This window comes from Capsicum annuum, chromosome 12, assembly GCF_002878395.1.
Source record: "Capsicum annuum cultivar UCD-10X-F1 chromosome 12, UCD10Xv1.1, whole genome shotgun sequence".
Classification (NCBI taxonomy): domain Eukaryota; kingdom Viridiplantae; phylum Streptophyta; class Magnoliopsida; order Solanales; family Solanaceae; genus Capsicum; species Capsicum annuum.
In genome coordinates this window covers 211,493,788-211,511,856 of record NC_061122.1, presented here as the reverse complement: position 1 = coordinate 211,511,856, position 18,069 = coordinate 211,493,788, and positions in this window count along the sequence as shown.

Here is an 18,069-nt window from a genome sequence, read left to right as displayed (position 1 = left end):
TAGAATAGCTTGGTCATCACCCAGAATATTGTCTCCATCAATGAGCATCAGCCAGATAGTCACTATACCCCACCAAAACTTTGCCTCTTGAGTCAAAGAGGACTTACAGATTTTTTTATTTGGGTTTGTTACCCATGTTAGTTCTCCTTCAGCTATGATATTGCCCAACCACGGATGTTGTTTCTCCCGATTCCTAATCCGAGCATAGACTGATGGTGAAGTGTCTTGAGGAGTGAAGTTGGGACCATGCAAGAACCTTTCGATGGTTTTGATTGAGATATCAACCCTTAGGCCCCTCACCTGCACTCTATCTAATAGGGGTCGGTCTACTACTCTTTCACCTGGCCTGCACTTGTTTTCCAACTGATCCTGGTAGTTCACATAGAACTCTCGAACCAGGGCAGGGAAAAATGAACCTCCTCTTTTTGTGGTCCATCCCAAGCCATACTCTTTGAACTTCTATTCCACTTCAGGGTACTTGCTCAACCCCTTTGTGATAATTAGCTTTTTTACTGAATCAACCTTTTAGCTCTTCTTCTATCAGTTCTGCGAAGCCCAGTAGTGAAGATGCCCTCTACTTTGGGGATTTTCCATCTGGCATTGTCTTGAACTTTAGGGTTCTTATTTTTACAAGTATTCCCCAATCTGGAGACTCGTCATCATCTTGTTGTTTAGTGGACGGGGATCCAGATATTGTTCCCTCAAACTCAGACTTCTCAGAACCTTCCTGTTCCTCCTCTTCAAATTCAGTATATTTAGACTCATGCTGTTCAAAACTCTCTTGCTTAGAGGCAGTTTGTTTAGAAGCTGTACTTTCTTATGGTATTGTAGTCTCAATATCATCACTATCCTCCACTTCAATGGGTATAGGTAGGGAAGGTTTCTTTAGACTTTGCTTCTTCTTTTGCTTACTTAGCAGGAGTTCCTCCTCCTCGTAATCAGATTCCTCGTCGATGAGCTTATGATGTACACTTTGTTTGGTTGCTTTCTTTGGTTCTTTGAGGCTTTTTCTTTTTGGTTTCATTTTAAGGTTCCTGTAGCAGTAGAAAAACCATTGGTTAGTCCACAAGAGCACAAACACAAATACATTAATCATTTAGGCTTATTTATGCTTCAGGTTCTAGGTGTGACGACAATTTTTGATAAGCCGTCATGACTATAATAGCTTATCACAATTTTCATCAACCTTAGATAGCACCTTCAAAATTTTAACAACTTTTGATGACATTCCTGATAAGCCGTCACAATTATGATAGCCTATCATGAATGTCGTCAGCTCTAAATAGAAACCACTTCATTCTTGTCATCCTTTGACGACATTCCTAATAAGCCATCACAATTGTGATAGCCTATCATGAATGTCGTCAACTTTTATCAGAACCCACTTTTGATTTTAACTTAATTTTTGGTCCCCATTATTTCTCAAAATCCACTTGAATTCTGAGTGTGAGCTGTCTTTTTAAACCTTGGGCCTGCACGGCAGACCCTAAGTGCAATTTTTAGCTCCTTCCCAATTTGAACTTGGTTCAAGCATATTGGGGACTTGGGTTGTTATCTATCAATCACTTACTATAAGAAAATAAGAGTTAAAGTTAGAGTATACCTGATGGGGGCCCTTAATCTGATTACACGCACAAGAGGAAGTAGGAAGTAGGAAGAATCTCTTGATTGTGAATTGCGAAACCATGCACAAGGGAACTTGTTTTATTGAAGTGTTTTGCAAAGAGTATGAAATAAACTAAGGAAAGAAATAAACTAAAGGAAAAGAATTAAAACTAGCAGAAATTTGAAAAGGTTCCTGTACTGGGCCGGGTCGGATTTAATTTAAACTGGGCCCAGAATTTAGCTTTTAAGGCTTTGGGCTGACAACGACTTGTGACAGCTTATCACAAGTGTGATAGACTATCACAAACTTTGTCACCCCTGAGCAGAGGTTGCCTCAAGTTTGGCCTATCTGACGATATTTCTGATAGCTTATCAAAGTTATGATGGTTTATCAGAGATATCGTCATGGCCTTACAGCTGACCTCCTCATTTTTTATCTTTTCTGTACTAAATCCTAATTATAAAAGTAAAAACACTTGCTTAAACATAAAAACTTTGGGTTACCTTCTAATAGCGCCTGATTTACTGTTGCGGCACGACTTGGTTGTCTTGACTACTCAGACTTCGCCAAGACAACCTGTTGATACCCCTTTACCATCATCATAGAAGATGTCAATGATTGAAAAAACACTCATCTCATGTTGTTGAGTTATGTATGAGTGTATTTTGAAGCATACTTCTTTGTCATTGAACCTAAACTTTAGCTCGTTCAACTCTATGTCTACTAGCACTCTCCCAGTTGCAATTAATGGTCTACCCAAGATGATGGGCACTTCAAAATCCACTTCGCAATCTAGGACCACAAATCAGCAGGCAGAACAAAATAGGCTACCTTTACCAAAACATCATGCAGTATGCCCACGAGCCGCTTTACAGATCTATCTGCCATTGCCAACTACATATTTGTTGGGGTAGGATCTCCCAAACCTAATTTATTGTACACAACCAGTGGCATTAAATTTATACTAGCTCCCAGATCGCATAGTACCTTTGTGAACTTCAGGGGCCCAATAGTTCACAGGATAGTAAACGCTCCCGGATCTGCCTTTTTTCTGCACTAAAGACCTTGTAGAGATGGTGCCACAATGGAGAAGATTGTCCTTCGGCTCATGGCTAACCTTCCATTTCTTGGTTATAAGGTTTTTCATGAACTTTGCATAGCTTGGCATTTGCTCAAGTCCCTCAACCAAAGGTACATTAATTTTCAATTGTTTGAGCATGGCCATGAATTTGCTGAATTTTGCATCATCAACCTTTTTCTTCAATCGTTGAGGAAAGAGAGGTGGTGGTCTTGGGATAGATTTCAACACCACTTCCTCTTCCTTCTCTTTTTCTTTCTTTGAAGCATCAACTGAACTATCCAGCTTCTTAGACTCCACTGGTTTGCTTTCTTCAGATTTATCAACAACCACCTCACTATCTACAAATTTTCCCACAGAAGGGCTAGGTAAGATCTTACCACTCCTAGTGGTAATCTCCATACATGAGCCATCATTCTGCGGATTCTGAACTGTATCACTAGGTAAAGTACCAATTTTTCTTTGGTTCAGTGTTGCAAAAAGTTGGCTTATCTACTGGACCAACTTCTTGATAAAAGTGGAGTGTGAACTAACCAACTGACTCAAGGTAGAGAATTCACTCTTCTTAGTGGTTACCGCCGATTTGGTAGCCTCAGCTCCCTTCAATAATTTTTCCATCATGTCCTCCATGGACATCTTCCCAGATCTAGTTGGTGCAACATCCTGACTTCCAGGAGGAATATATAAACCACTTCTATCATTATTGCTTCTCCAGTTTCCTTGCTCCCTATCTTTATAATCAGGCTTGTCATAAAAGTTCTGACCTTGATTTCCTTGGATATTGCCTCAGAAACCCCCTTGATTATTAACATATTTTGCCTCCTCATTTGCATCAATAGCAACAGTGCACTGAGATTCCACAACCTTAACCTTTTCAATCTTTCCTGACAGCAAGTGCTTGGCCAACAAGTCCATCTGAGTCTTTAAGTGGGCTATGTCTTGGTCTCGCTCCTCATCCCTTCTGCGCTACTCCACAATTATACCACCAGAAATAGTCGGGCTAGCTACCATAGAATCCCTGGTATGCCAAGCGCACTCTGTTTGGTCATTCTATTCAGGATATCTAAAGCATCTTGAAAACAAAGGTCAATGAATGAACCACCTGCAACATTATCTACAATTGGCTTTGTCACAGAGTTAAAAGCTCTGTACAAAGTCTCTATCAAGTACAAGTCCATCATGTTATTGTTCGGACATTGTGCCATCTTCTTCTTGAATTTCTCCCAAGTTTCATGCAATGCTTCAGTCGAGAGCTGCCTAAAGTTACTGATTTTGTCCCTCAACTGTACCCTCCTGGAGGGTGGAATGAACCATTCTAGGAATTCCTCTTTCAACTGTCTCCAATTGGTTATAGAATCGGGCTCTAGCTCATTTAACCACATTGTTGCCTCCCCAGATAAAAATAATGGAAACAATCTCAATCGGATCATATTTTAGATCACTCCCGGATTATCACAAGATTTGCAAATGGTGATAAAGTTCACCAAGTGCATTTTCGGATCATCACCAGGCAAGCCTCTAAATAACCATTTTAGATTCAGGAGTTGAATCATAGTACTTGTTATACTGAATTTTGCACCAGGTGCCAACGGTGGAGGAATTATAGCACCCGTTGCACCTGCTCCATCCATATCTTTGTCATCATTAGCAACCTCGTAATGGACAGGCTGTTGACCATACCTTTCTCTGACTGGATGGTTTCTATCAAAATTTTGCTGTACTGGTGCAGCAATTTGCTCAGCTCACCTTGGGCTTTGAGGATTCAGTAATTCCTAATCACCCAAGTATTCATCATCATGGTTTGGGTAACGTACTTATTGACCCTGGTTCTGTACCTGAGCCCTGTCCCAGGCTGCCAGTCTGTCAGCCTCTTGCTGTTTTGCCATTCTCCCGATCAGCTAAGGTTCTGGATTAATTGGTAATAATGTTTCTTTGGAACATCTTGTTTTTGGCATAAACTACAAGGAACCTGCAATAAACAAAAATAACAAATAAATGTAAATCTAGAAAACCGAACTAACAATCAATTAGCACACACAACTTTAAGTTTACAACTGTATTCCCCGAAAACGGCACCATTTTTTATCACGCTTAAACTACACTCTTGAATAGGTGTAAGCGATCGTTATCAATATAAAACCCAACTAGGTTGGGTCGAATCCCACAGGGAATATGGTGTGCACTCAAGTCGTTTGCGATTTAATTCACAGATAGTTTAACATTTCCTGAAATGGGGGTTTAAGTTTTACAAATGATTGTTTGTCACTTTAATTTCAATGTTTGTAACCAAGATTTTATGAAATAACCAGAATTATGTTCACTAGGGCTTACGGTACATGACAGATGCTAAAGGTGATTCAAGATTCTCACGGTGGTTAGGATAACAAGCTATCTTTATTGATGATATGCTCAAATATCTCTCGACCTATTTAAGCTTCTAATTTTCTAATCCTCTCGAACTTAGGAAATTTCTGTTCACTGTCCAGATTTTACCTCAGGTTAACCAACCTTATTACAGTGCTGATTATTAAATGAAGTATTTTTGAGTCCCTATTGATAATTCACTTCCTACTGTATATGATTTCTTTCTCAAGCAAATCAAAGTAGGGGTGCCTACTGTTTGCAACCAACATACTTTAATTAAAATCTCAGAATTATCAAGAAGTCCTAACACCTATTAAATCTTGAGTATTTATCACCTCATCACGACCTAATCCTAGATCCCATAATTCAGGTTAACAGAGTTTAGCCACTCATGATGCAAAGAATGAAACACATAATTGAATTCATAATTGAGAAGATTAACTAACAGAGATGAATAATAATTAGTGAATCATAGATTAGATCACAAAAGAAAATCCCCAAAATAGTTGTATTGTTTGAATCCAAAAAATATAGAGAAATAAATATTAGAAAATATTCTCCAAGACTCAAAGTATCGAACTCTCTTTAGAATAATGATGATGATGAATGAATGGCTTAGAAAACCCTAAAACAAAGCTTTAAATAGTTCAACCTAAATAAGGAAATAAAATTAAAGTTGTAGATTTTTCTAGGAATAGACAACAACATACGTAATAGCTTATCAGGAGTTTGATGGATTATCACGGATGTCCTCAGCTCCTTTGCACTTTTCGATTCTGCTGTCTAATACCGACGACGATGTTGATGCCTTATCACCAACCTGATGGCTTTTCATGAACGTCGTCACAAAAATATCTTCAACTCTCATTCTCTGTTTAAGGCTGATGGCATCCTTGACAGCTTATCACCAGGCTGATGACTTATCATGAATGCCGTCAGCCACACTTGTCCTTTATTTTGCTTTACTTTTTAGCCTTTTTTCTTCCATTATTTTGTTTCTCCTACATCTCAACACTTACTGTAAAAATCAAAGTAAACTAATAAAAAACAACTAAAGTTGCTCAAGACCTTACAATTATTTAGAGTTAAAAGCCTGAATGTGTTAGCATAAGATCACACATTTGTGTTTCGAGATTTGAGGTTTAGCCTTCATCTATGTTATCTCCCCAAATGGGATTCAGCTCTCCAGATTCACCATGCCTCCTTTTGTTATGAGTACAATTATGTCTTTTGAGGATCAAAAGAGGTTTGATAGATTTACTATTTTGGGCCCTCCTAAATTCAGTAGTGCAGTGGAAGAGGATGCTTAGGAGTTCCTGGTTGATTATCGAGAGAAGTTGTATAAATTGGGTTTGCTTGAGTTGTATGGGGTTGCTTATTCTACTTATCAATTGAGAGATGCTTCCCGATATTGTTGGAGGCAAATTTTTAGTTGTAGACCTCTTGATTTTCCTGAGATGATGTAGGATCAGTTTACCAATGCCTGTTTGGAAAGATTTATGTGTTACAGTCTGAGGGATCGAATGTGAGATGAGTGTGATCGCCTGAAGCAAGGCTCTATGATTACTGTAGAGCATAAGGCTCATTTCTGTACCTTGTACAGATATTTTTATACCAGTATTTCCACCGAGTCTTAGAAGTTTTGAAAGTTCGTAAAGGGTTTGGATGTCCCTCTTTAGTTGGCTATATCTTAAATAGTTGTATTTGGAGCATTTTTTTAGAGTATAGTGGATCATGATAAGATGACTGAGGGTATTTTGTGAGCATCTCAGTGAGGCACCAAGAAGTTGCACTATTTTTGTAAGTTTAGAGGTCAGCATTCCTGAGGCAGAGGTTTTAGAGGTTCTCGTGGGTATCATGGTAGACTGATATAGGTAGCCTTATAGAGTTCTAGTCGTGGATCTTGTGGTCCAGTAGTTCAGGGTGGTTGTTCGGGCCTAGTGGTACCTTATACTGTTGTGTTAGGATGTAGGGGTTGCTTTGTATGTGATGAGATTGGCTCTTTATCTAAGAAATGTCACTGCCATATGATTAGAGCTACTTTTATTTTAGTAGTGAGAGGTAGGGGTATACTAGAGGTACAAGGGACAGAGATAGTGGAGATCGTGGTGGTGGTCGTAAGGCTATTTAGCTAGTTCATTATCGTAGACAGTGCTACGCTATACCAGTTATACTAGAGGCAGAAACTTTTGACGTTGTGATCATAGGTATTGGTCCCATTTGTTTTAGATCTACATCTATGTTATTTGATCTCGGATCAACTTTCTCCTACGTGTCTACATATTTTACTTTGGAGTTTGATTCTGTTAATGAGCCTCTTGCTATGCCTATTTGTGTATCTACCTCGGTAGGAGATTCTTTGATGGTGGATCGAGTGTACCGATCTTGTGTTGTGACTTTTACTGGGCGTGAAACTTGGATAGATTTTCTTATGTTAGATATGATTGATTTTGATGTTATCCTGGGTATGGATTGGTTGGTTCCTTATCATACTATCCTAGATTATTTTGCTAAGACAGTGACTTTAGCTTCACCGAGTGTGCCAAGGATATCTTGGAAGGGTGAGCTTCATTAAGGTCCTAAGAGGACTATATATTATGTTTAGGCTCATAGATTGGTTGAGAAAGGATGTTTATCTTGGCTCATATTCATGATACTAGTTGTTTCACCTCCTTATTTAGATTCAATTTGTGTTGTTCATGAGTTCATGAATGTGTTCCCTACGAATTTGCCTGGTATACCTCCGAATCGTGATATTGATTTTGTTATTAATATTAAGTAGAGCGCCAATCCTATTTCTATTCCTCCTTACAGGATGGCACCGGCCGAGTTAAAGGAATTAATGGACTAATTCTAGGAGTTGTTAGATAAGAAATTTATCTGACCTAGTGTATCACCTTGGGTTGTGCCTGTCTTGTTTGTGAAGAAGAAGGATGGGTCTATGCGTATGTGTATTGACTATCGGCAGTTGAATAAGGCGACATTGAATAATAATTTTCCTCTTCCTTATATTGATGATTTGTTTGACCAGCTTCAGGGTGCCATGGTGTTTTTGAAGATTTATTTGAGGTTCGAGTATCACTAGTTGAGGATTAGAGCTTCGGATATTTCAAACATAGTTTTTCAGACTTGATATGGTCATTATGAGTTCTTGATCATGTCCTTTAGGTTGAAAAATGCCCCAGTCATGTTTGTAGAGTTGATGAATCAGGTTTTTCAACCGTATCCTGACTCCTTTGTCATTGTATTTATAGATTACATCTTGGTTTATTCCAAGAGTGAGGATGAGCAAAAGGATTATTTGGGATTGTGCTCCTGAGATTGAAAGATGAGAGATTGTATGCCAAGTTATCTAAGTGTGAGTTTTGGTTAGAGTCTGTTTCTTTCTTGGGTCACGTAGTGACTAAGAAAGGTATTATGGTTGATCCAACCAAGGTTGCAACGGTTCCTGATTGGGATGATCTACTTCACCTACTGAGATTTGCAGTTATGTTGGCTTGGCAGGCTATTGTCGGTGTTTTATTGAAGGTTTTTCATCCATTGTAGCTCCATTGACTAAATTGACTCAAAAGAAACTTTCCTTCCAGCGATCCGATGCTTGAAAGGAGATCTTTCAAAAGCTCAAGGATTTTTTGATTTCAACTCCTATCTTGACTTTGCCCAAGGAGGGCATAGGTTTCACCGTCTTTTGTGATGCTTCGGGTGTTGGGTTGGGTGCTTTGTTACTGCATGAGGGTAAGGTGATTGCATATGCTTTCGGGGAGGAGCTATTGTGACATCTTATAAAACTCTCCTCGAGAGATATGTCGGGGTGGAGATATGATATACGGATTGTATATGGGTTGACAAGCCTCTCATGGGTCCTACGTCTTGTAGCTTTAGCTCTGTATGTGTATACAGAGATAGTACGACAACCTCTAGGTTGTGCGACAACCTCATGAATTACATCATCATCACCATCACCATCATATTTAGTGTATTTACTTTACTTATGCTTGTGATGTGATTGCATATTTTGTTTTTGACTTGTTACCTATATATTATTCTATCTTCTCTTACTTGTACTTGATGCTTTCATATATGTTGTTATCCGTGTTGCTTTGCTAGTATGTGATATAAATGTATACTCGTGTTCTTGTCTGGTACTTTATTGTATTATATGTGGATATTATAGAACTGTTAGTGCAAGCGGGGTGGACTACCGTTGTGGGACATTTTCTGATTGTAGGTGGCGTGCCCTTTGTGTGTATTTTGTATGTTTTATTATCTACTTTGCTCAATCAACCTATGATACTTACTAAGTATAGTTGGACTGTACTCACGCCTATTGCGCCCTTTCGTTGCAGGTTCTAGTTTGAGTGCGCCTCAGATTGGTTGATTCGGGCGACTATTGGAGCGTTCAAGGTAGTGGTTGATTTTAGGCATCCGAAGTTCACTTCTATCTTATCATACTATGTATTTATTATATTTCAGAGACAAAGTTGTATCCTATTTTGGTTGTCCTTGTATTGGATTCTCGGATTGTATCAGTAGTTCTAACACTATTGACACCAGATTTTGGGGATGTATGAAATTTTGGTTATGTTTTTTCCATATTTGTGATATTTTTATGGTTCGACTTCGTTCTATAAGCCTTACCTTTGAGTTATTATTGTGTTTTCTCCCCTTGTGTATAAATTTGGGTGATAAGCTTACTTGTTAAGGTTCATCGCAATAAGTGTCATCATGACCCTTGTTTTTGGGTCGTGACAGATATTTAAATTAATAGATTCTTATTTCATTTTTACACACGATCAGTTTTCTATTAAGAAGTTCTTCAGTTTGATGATCTAAAAGTTATGAATAGCCATCTGTAAGTCTACTAAGTCTTCTTTGGCAGTCCAGTTATTGTTACTTAGGAATATTACCTACAGTATAAACCTGAAATATTCACAGTACCATCTACATATAGATCTTCTTTTTATAAAATAGATCTTATCAAATTGTATAAGTTGACTCAATAATTTTAATGTTCAAATCACAGATGTGACAGTACAGTATAATAGCAAGTTAAAAATATGAATAATCATTAATTTTCCCCATGGTTGTGATACCAAGTATGTTGTGTGTGTATATATATATTAAATGTTGAAGCTCCTTGATACAAAATAAAAACTCAACTGATAAAGGGTGTTCAATTATCTAAATTTTGAAATAAAGTGAGACTTGATATAATAGACTTGAAATTCATACAACTCATAACGAATTGAATATTTCCTCCAAATAAGAAAAGATACATAAGCAGGAAATAATACCTATTATTACACTATAAATCAAAATATATCCTACAATCACATATTTACTTTGTAAGTAAAATGAAAAATGACATTAATTTGATTGTTTAGGGAAAGAATTTTAAAATATGACATTTCTTCACCAATATAACCTCCAATACTAGTAGACAAGTACTCCATCCCTATAATTCCGCTCATCTTTCTATTATTACTTCTTCAATAAATGTAATAGTAGTCATCTAGGAGAGATTCAAGGAAACAACAAAATTGTCTAAATTACCTTATTCAAGACTTGGTTTTGGAACACATGCACATAATTAGAAATATCAATAAAATATCACACCTTAGTTTTTGCCTTAATGATAGATAAAAATGATGGAAGTCTATGTCATGATTTTACTAAACTAACGTTCCTACAGAAATTAAAAGCTATCATATTCACAATATGTAATTGAAAGCAACAGAGGTTGTTTTCACTTCACCTTAATCTGAACACGTTAATGAAAAGACGAAAATATGATTCAAATCTAAACATTGAAAAAAAAAATATTGTTACACATTTGATACAGATCGACTTTCATCAAAGCTTTACACATGAAGTCGAGCTAAGAAGTTGGTAGACTTGCCATCCAATCACTACTTTAGAGGCTTGGTGGGTGCTTGAAATGAAGGACGATACACCAGAATATATGCGCTAAGAAAGAGCTCCAATTCGGCAATATCATATTTGGATAATAGCTTGGAGCATGGGAGATCCATCAAAGCGAGGAAGAAGAAGGAAAGATGCTGCACGCTTTGGCGAACCAAAGGACCATTACCAAAGTGTAGCTTTGCTCGCTAAACTTAACGGCTATCGCCAAAGACTGGTCAATCTTTTGCATAATTTGCGAGGCACTAGCCCATCGCCAAACTTAATTTCACATCGTCAAACTTGAATATCTTTGGGTACAAGGAATATCCCATTTGGGCCTTATTTTAAATAAACCACTTTTGAGCTGTGTTTGTAAAAAGCAAAGTATAAATAGATGCCTTAGTCATATTGTTAGTTAGATTTTGATGAATGATGAATTGATCTTCTTTGAGAGAATAGAAAGCTTGGTGAAGCTTTTATTGAATTGTTGTTTAGAAATGGGGATTGCAAGGAGATTCAATTTCCTTGAGATCTTCGTAAGAGGTTAGGTGCTTGATTTAGATTAACACAGGTCATAGGATTTAATGTATCCTTTGGTTGCTTTTTTTTATTCTATTGTGTATATTCATTTATCCTTGAATTGATACTTGTTTTAGATTCATAGTTGGAGGTTTAAGTTATTATTGCCAATTAATTATTTCTAGTGTCTTGCATTCAATTTTCTTTCTTTAGTTTCCATATTTCCTTTTTATTCATGGTCGATATTACATTATCTGGTATCATAGATTTGTGTGTTGGGATTTGTTATAAAAATAGAGAGAAAATTAAAAAGCCAAAAATTTCAAATATTTATGTTTTACTTTTGTGTCTTCTTTGCATTTCCAATATTAAATTTGTGTTTTATAGTATTTATTGAGTTGAAATATGCGATTTCATCTTGTATTGGACTTGATTTGAGAATTTCACCATTGTTAGGTTGAAGAACTTGAAAGCCAAGCAAATGAATTTGTAGATCTGGGTAAAAATTGAAGATTCATTGGTATTAGGGTTTTTTATCCCTTTCATTTGGAGTTCAAATCCAAAATTTGGATGGCAATGGAGTAGAAATTCATTGGGCTTCAAAATTTAAATATTCTCCATGTTCATGGAGTTATTCGTGGCTTGAAAAGGGAGAAATAGATTTTAAAATCTAGTTTTATAGGGTTGGAAGTGAGGGTTAAAAAGTATTGGGGTTTGTTCTCTATTTCAAGGGGAGATTAAATCTTAAATTTCATGAAAATGGAATTGAATTAAGTGAGATATGAATTTTTGAAGATTCATCTTGTCATGGTGTTCTTCATGAAATTTATATCTCGTTGAAGAAGAATATTTAAAAAGGAAACCAATTTGTTTGCCATACTATGACTGAAGGAGGTTTCTGCAGTAGTCTTTAGGTAAGTTTGATCAGTTTTTTAGAAACAAGAATAAAGGTTAAAAGATTGAAAGTTAATGCTGAGTCTATGTTTGTTGGATGGTCTTGTTATAGTAACCGTAATTCCTACTAAAATTGGAGGATTAGGATAGTTTGGAGGCAAGATTGATTTGAGGGGGAAGTGAAACGTGATACTGCACATGCTATTACATGTGGTAAAATACATCCCAAAACAAGTAGAGTTTACCGCAACTTTTAATTATACTTTCAACTTAAGAGAGGAAAGGATGGGACTAACGGACTATATCAGAATAGTATATCACGGGTGTATTAAAGCATGGATTATCCTAGGTGATTTTAATGTAGTTTTGTGCAATGATAAAAGACTAGGTGGGAATGATGTTACATATGATAAGGTTGTTGACTTCTAAGGGGCCGTTTGGTTTGAGGTATAAGTAATCCAAGAGATAAGTAATCTCGGATAAAATATAAAGATCAATTGAATGAGTGTTTGGTTGGAGGAATTAATCAATGGTGGGATAACTTATCCCACCATTTACACCATAGTGATGGGATAACTTTCCCATATACATGGTGGGATATTGTAATATCCCGAACTTTCTTTAAGTCTAATTTAGTCTCCAAAAGATTAAGGGATGACTTCCTGAGTGAGTAATGTCTAAAGCATGTAGAATTTCCCTAATTTTGACGTTTTATCACGTGAAAAATTGAATTAGCTTTCCAATGATACCTATTTCGCCAAAATCTGATGTCGGAGTAGAAAGATATGGACGTTTTACAGAGAACTGTCTGAACTGCCCAGGAGCGACGGGCAGGACGACGGACCGTTGAGCTAGCAACGAACCGTCGCTCCGGCCATCGCAACCTAGGCAGTAAACTCTTTCACTGGTCCAAGTGCGACGGTCAGGCCGACGGACCATCGAGCTAGCGATGGACCGTCGCCCAAGCCGTCGTAACTAAGGCAGTAAGTACTTATTCGGGTCCAAGTGCGACGGTCAGGCCGACGGACCGTCGAGCTAGCGACGGACCATTGCACAAGCCGCCGCAGATCCCGTTCAGCAATTTAAAGACGTTTTTAAAAGGTTTTTTTGGTCCTTTTCCACCCCTTCTTATAACATCTAGATATATCTAAACGAAGTATAGAACTTCAGATACATCCAAAGCATCAAAAACTAGGGTTTTTCTCTCAAGACTAACCCTCAAAAGCAAGACCAATTCCTTCTCCAAGATTTCACCATAGTTGATGCAAATCAATTTAAGATTCAAGGTTCTCAAGTCAAAAGCTTCAAGAACCCTCACTCAAGAGTACGAAAAAGAGTCTCAAGAAAGCTTGTTCATCTAAATTCATAACCTAAGGTATGTGGGGTTTGAATAAGGACACTCTTTTAGTCCTTGTGACCACAAATTATTTTAATTACAAAGATTCATGGTTTTACATGTTTTCTTATGAAATTGAAGTATGGGCTTATACCCTATATTATTATTCTTGAGATTATGATGTTTTCAATGATTTAGAAATTGAAGTACATGAGTATGTTGAGATTATAATGCATATTGTTGAAAATTTCCAGATTTCTATATGATTTATGAATCTTTATGACATCGAGTATGAATTTTGATACGTCTTAACGTGAGATTGATATATGGGTCATTAACCCTTAATTAAGATTGTAATTTTAAGAACTTCTGTGCTATAAGCACCCATGATTTGAGTATTTTGAGATTATTGAGAAAGTTTTGATCTTGATGGTCATAGTAGCTTTGAAATCCACTTTACTGAATGAGATTACAAATTTTGTAGTTGGTTTCATTATAAACCATGAGACTATTAAATGCGGATTTCCATGAGATTAGCGTAGCTAATTAAAAATGGAGTAATATTTAGCACCGAGTTGGGTAAGTTACTGTAATTTCATACCCCAGAACTACATATCACCGTAGAATTGAGAGTTATGGGCCCGAGGCCAAGATAGTGATCACTAAGTTGAGGTTATTCTTCTTGGCAAGAGTATAACGCCTTTGTAGACACGTAATTTTTTATCCTCCTCGAATTTTAACTTATTTTTTATATTAAATATTTATATTTGATATAGTATTATTTAATTTCTTATTTTATTTTAATTTTGATAAAGTTTTAGTTAAAAAATAAATAACTAAATAAGGTTAATTTTAAAATATTTTATTTTTATTTTATTCTAATTTTGATATTAATACAAAAATTCAAAAATTGTATTTTTTTTTGTTTTCTAAATGTTAATAAATAATTAGTAGTTTAAATATTATTTTTAAATTTTTATTATTTTTTGTTATATATATATATATATATATATATATATATAAATAAATATTAGATTATTATTAATTTAAATTTGAAATCTTTCCTCCCCTTTGCTGTATCAGCTAATTAATTTCCCCCCCAAAAAGTAACCGTTCCCCCCTAAATCCTTTATTTAAGGATTCTCTACATACGTATTTTGAGGGTCAGACACTATTCTATCAGACACCGAAAAAAAATCAGTAAAAAAAAAGTAAAAAACAAGATATCAAAAAAAGGAGAGAAAGAGTGGAGATTCAGAATTTCACTTGAAGATTCCGGTGACGACTTTGTGTTTCTGTTCAATTTAACACAGGTTTCATTATACTCCTTTATTGCATAAAATTTATTACGAATCATATATGAATAAAGATGTTTAAGTAATTTTCATATACTGTTCATAAAGTGTTGTTGATTTATTAAGTGAATGTATATGTTATTATGTTGCATATTAAATTATTGAATGTTTATGTACATACTGCTAAGTTAAAATCAAAACAGATAAAATAGCAGAGAAAAGAAAATAGACTTGTTACAATTTGTGTTCACTGCATATTCACATTCACCAATAAAAATGCACACGTTCACATATACTTTCATCCATCACTAAGAATATAACACTTTCACACACACTGTTACACACATCTGTGTACATAGGCCTCCATTTTATTTATACACCATACATACTACATGCAAATAGAAAAATCAGAGAGTAACGAGAACCAAATTAGTTCGATTATTCTGAACTTCCTGTGAAACTTCGCCGGAATTACCATTTCGTCATTATATCCGATATACCCATCTTGCTAAAAAAAAATGGAAATCAAAAATCTAAAATTTGAGTGAAGAGAGAAAAGAGGAACGACAGGGACTGCTCCAGTGAATCTTTACTGGGAAAGGCATTGTTGCCTGAAACTGGAGCAGATCTCCGTTTTCCCATCATCGTTCCTACCTTCCCTACCCCCAAAACAGTCAACCACCACTCCTGTGACCACCGTACCATCTCCGCCTATCCCTTCCCCTTTCTCGTCACCAACACCATCGGCGAAACCCGCCGATAACCAACCCAGCGGGCTGCCTGGTCAAATTGCCAAAAAATTCCTCTCAAAAATAGCAAAAATCATCGGGAACCAACCAATACCACTTCTCTCTCTTCTTTCCTTTCGGTGAACCCACGTTCACCGGTCACCGCCACCATCCACTCTCCTTTTTTCCCGTTCAGATCTCACCTACGAAGCCATTAGCGTCACCGTCCTCTTCCATACAACCAACCATCATGGCTTAAAAACTAGCGCCCTTTTCTTTCTCAAGTCAGAGAAAAATATGCGTAGATCTGCTCTAAATTTTGTCAAGTTGTTGAGCCCTTTTAAAATAAACTTTTGTTTTTAAAAAGAATAGATGTGGATAGTTTATATTTATTTTATTCTATTGTATTGTAATTACTTATTTTGTTTATTCCTTGTCAATAATAAAACTTGTTAATTATTTTGTTAAATTAATTAATTTCTTTAATTAAATATTATTTAGGAATACTATCAAAATTAAGTAGAATTTTGACTAAATAAAATTTTTATGAATTTATAATTGATAAATTAACGTTTATAATGCTAGATAATTTTTAAACATATTTAATATATATTCGTATCAAATAAGAATGCGAAATACGCATCTTTTTGAGACATTTAAAATTTTAAGGATGCAATAATGCACTTTGACAAATATTTTCTAAAATTAACTGATTTACTTAATACACAAGTTTTTGGTATAATAAAATGAGAGAAATTAGGTCTTAATACAATTTATCAAAATAGTTAAGTATAAGTCAATAAAAGCGACTGTGCTAGAACCACGGGACTTGAGGGGTGCTTCACACCTTCCGCTCGGTTAACAGAATTTCTTACCCGATCTTCTGTTTTTGCAGACCAAAATAAAGAGTCATTTCCTTTTGATTGGGTATTCAATAAGGTGACTTGGAACACCATAACTTAATTCCAAGTGGCGATTCTATAATTAAAATAATTCCTATTCAATGCTGTCACTTTAATTGAAAAAATCCTTCGGCTCGACTCTTTCGAACGAAAAAGGGGTGTGACATCTCTGGCGACTCTGCTGGGGAATAATAAGAATTTGAGCTTTTTATTAACTTATACTTGCTTTAATTACTATTGATATTGTGCTTGTTGGCCTTATGTGCTACTTGTCGCTCATTTACCGCTTTGATATTGATTGAACTGTATTATATACTGTCTTCTTTTGCGCACCCTCTCTGAGTCTCTGAAATAGGATAGAAGGAATACAGCGCATGCATCCTATTTTTTTTAAGATATCCGGAGTGTCAAGGCACGTAATGAAGGATATAGTCACACATGTTAGGCAGGGTTCGGATCGACAACAAAGGTGGTGTTACCCTGCTATCGACCAAGTTATCCCTCCCCGGCTCGAGTGTTCGCTCGGGTAAGTCATTCTAGGCACATATCCCTATTAGGTTTAAACTTAGAAAAGCTGAAAACTCAGAATCTGGTTATCCCTATTAAGTGCCGCTTTATTTGCAACATATGTATTTGACTTAGCGGGACTCGGCACAGGGGCCGGGTCTGTCTAGGACAGGTAACCTACTTTATAAAGACCAACATGTGCATCCTACGTGCTCTTTGACATTTGTTTAGAAGGCTATTTGTGTGTTGACCGGCTTTTAGGCAACATTAAAATGCCAGAGATTAAATTATCGTCACATTTAGTGAATCATTTTTGAAAGAAAATTTTTATTTTTAAAAGAGAAAATTTTTAGTAACATAGTTTTATGGTTTTCATGAACTACGAGGGTTTGATTCTCACATCTTAGTGGGATAAGTAGGAAGTTCTTCTCAGGATACGACCCTATCTTTTGAAAATTATTCATTGACTTATTGGGGAATATTTTGAAAATATGATTACTTTCATAATTATTTTTTTAATTCTGTCTAATTTTTATATATCTTAATATATAGCCCTGAATCTTTAGGGATCATGAGGCTAAGTTTTACAAAATAAAATATATATAAATCTTAACAGTCCTGAACCTTTAGGGGTCGTGAGGCTGAAATTTTTATACAACTTCATACATAAAACAATCATTCTTCTTTTCTAAGTCATTTTATTTTATTTTATTTTGTTCCTTTTAAGTGTATTTAGGGGGTATTGTCTCCAAATACATAGTTAAAATTGTCTAGAGATCTGTTATTATAAAGTTTTTGATAAAGTCAATTTAAATAAGTGTTTTTCCTAAAAATATTATCAGTCATGTTTTTCTAATTTTGAAATTAATACAAAAATTCAAAAATTGTATTTTTTTTGTTTTCTAAATGTTAATAAATAATTAGTAGTTTAAATAT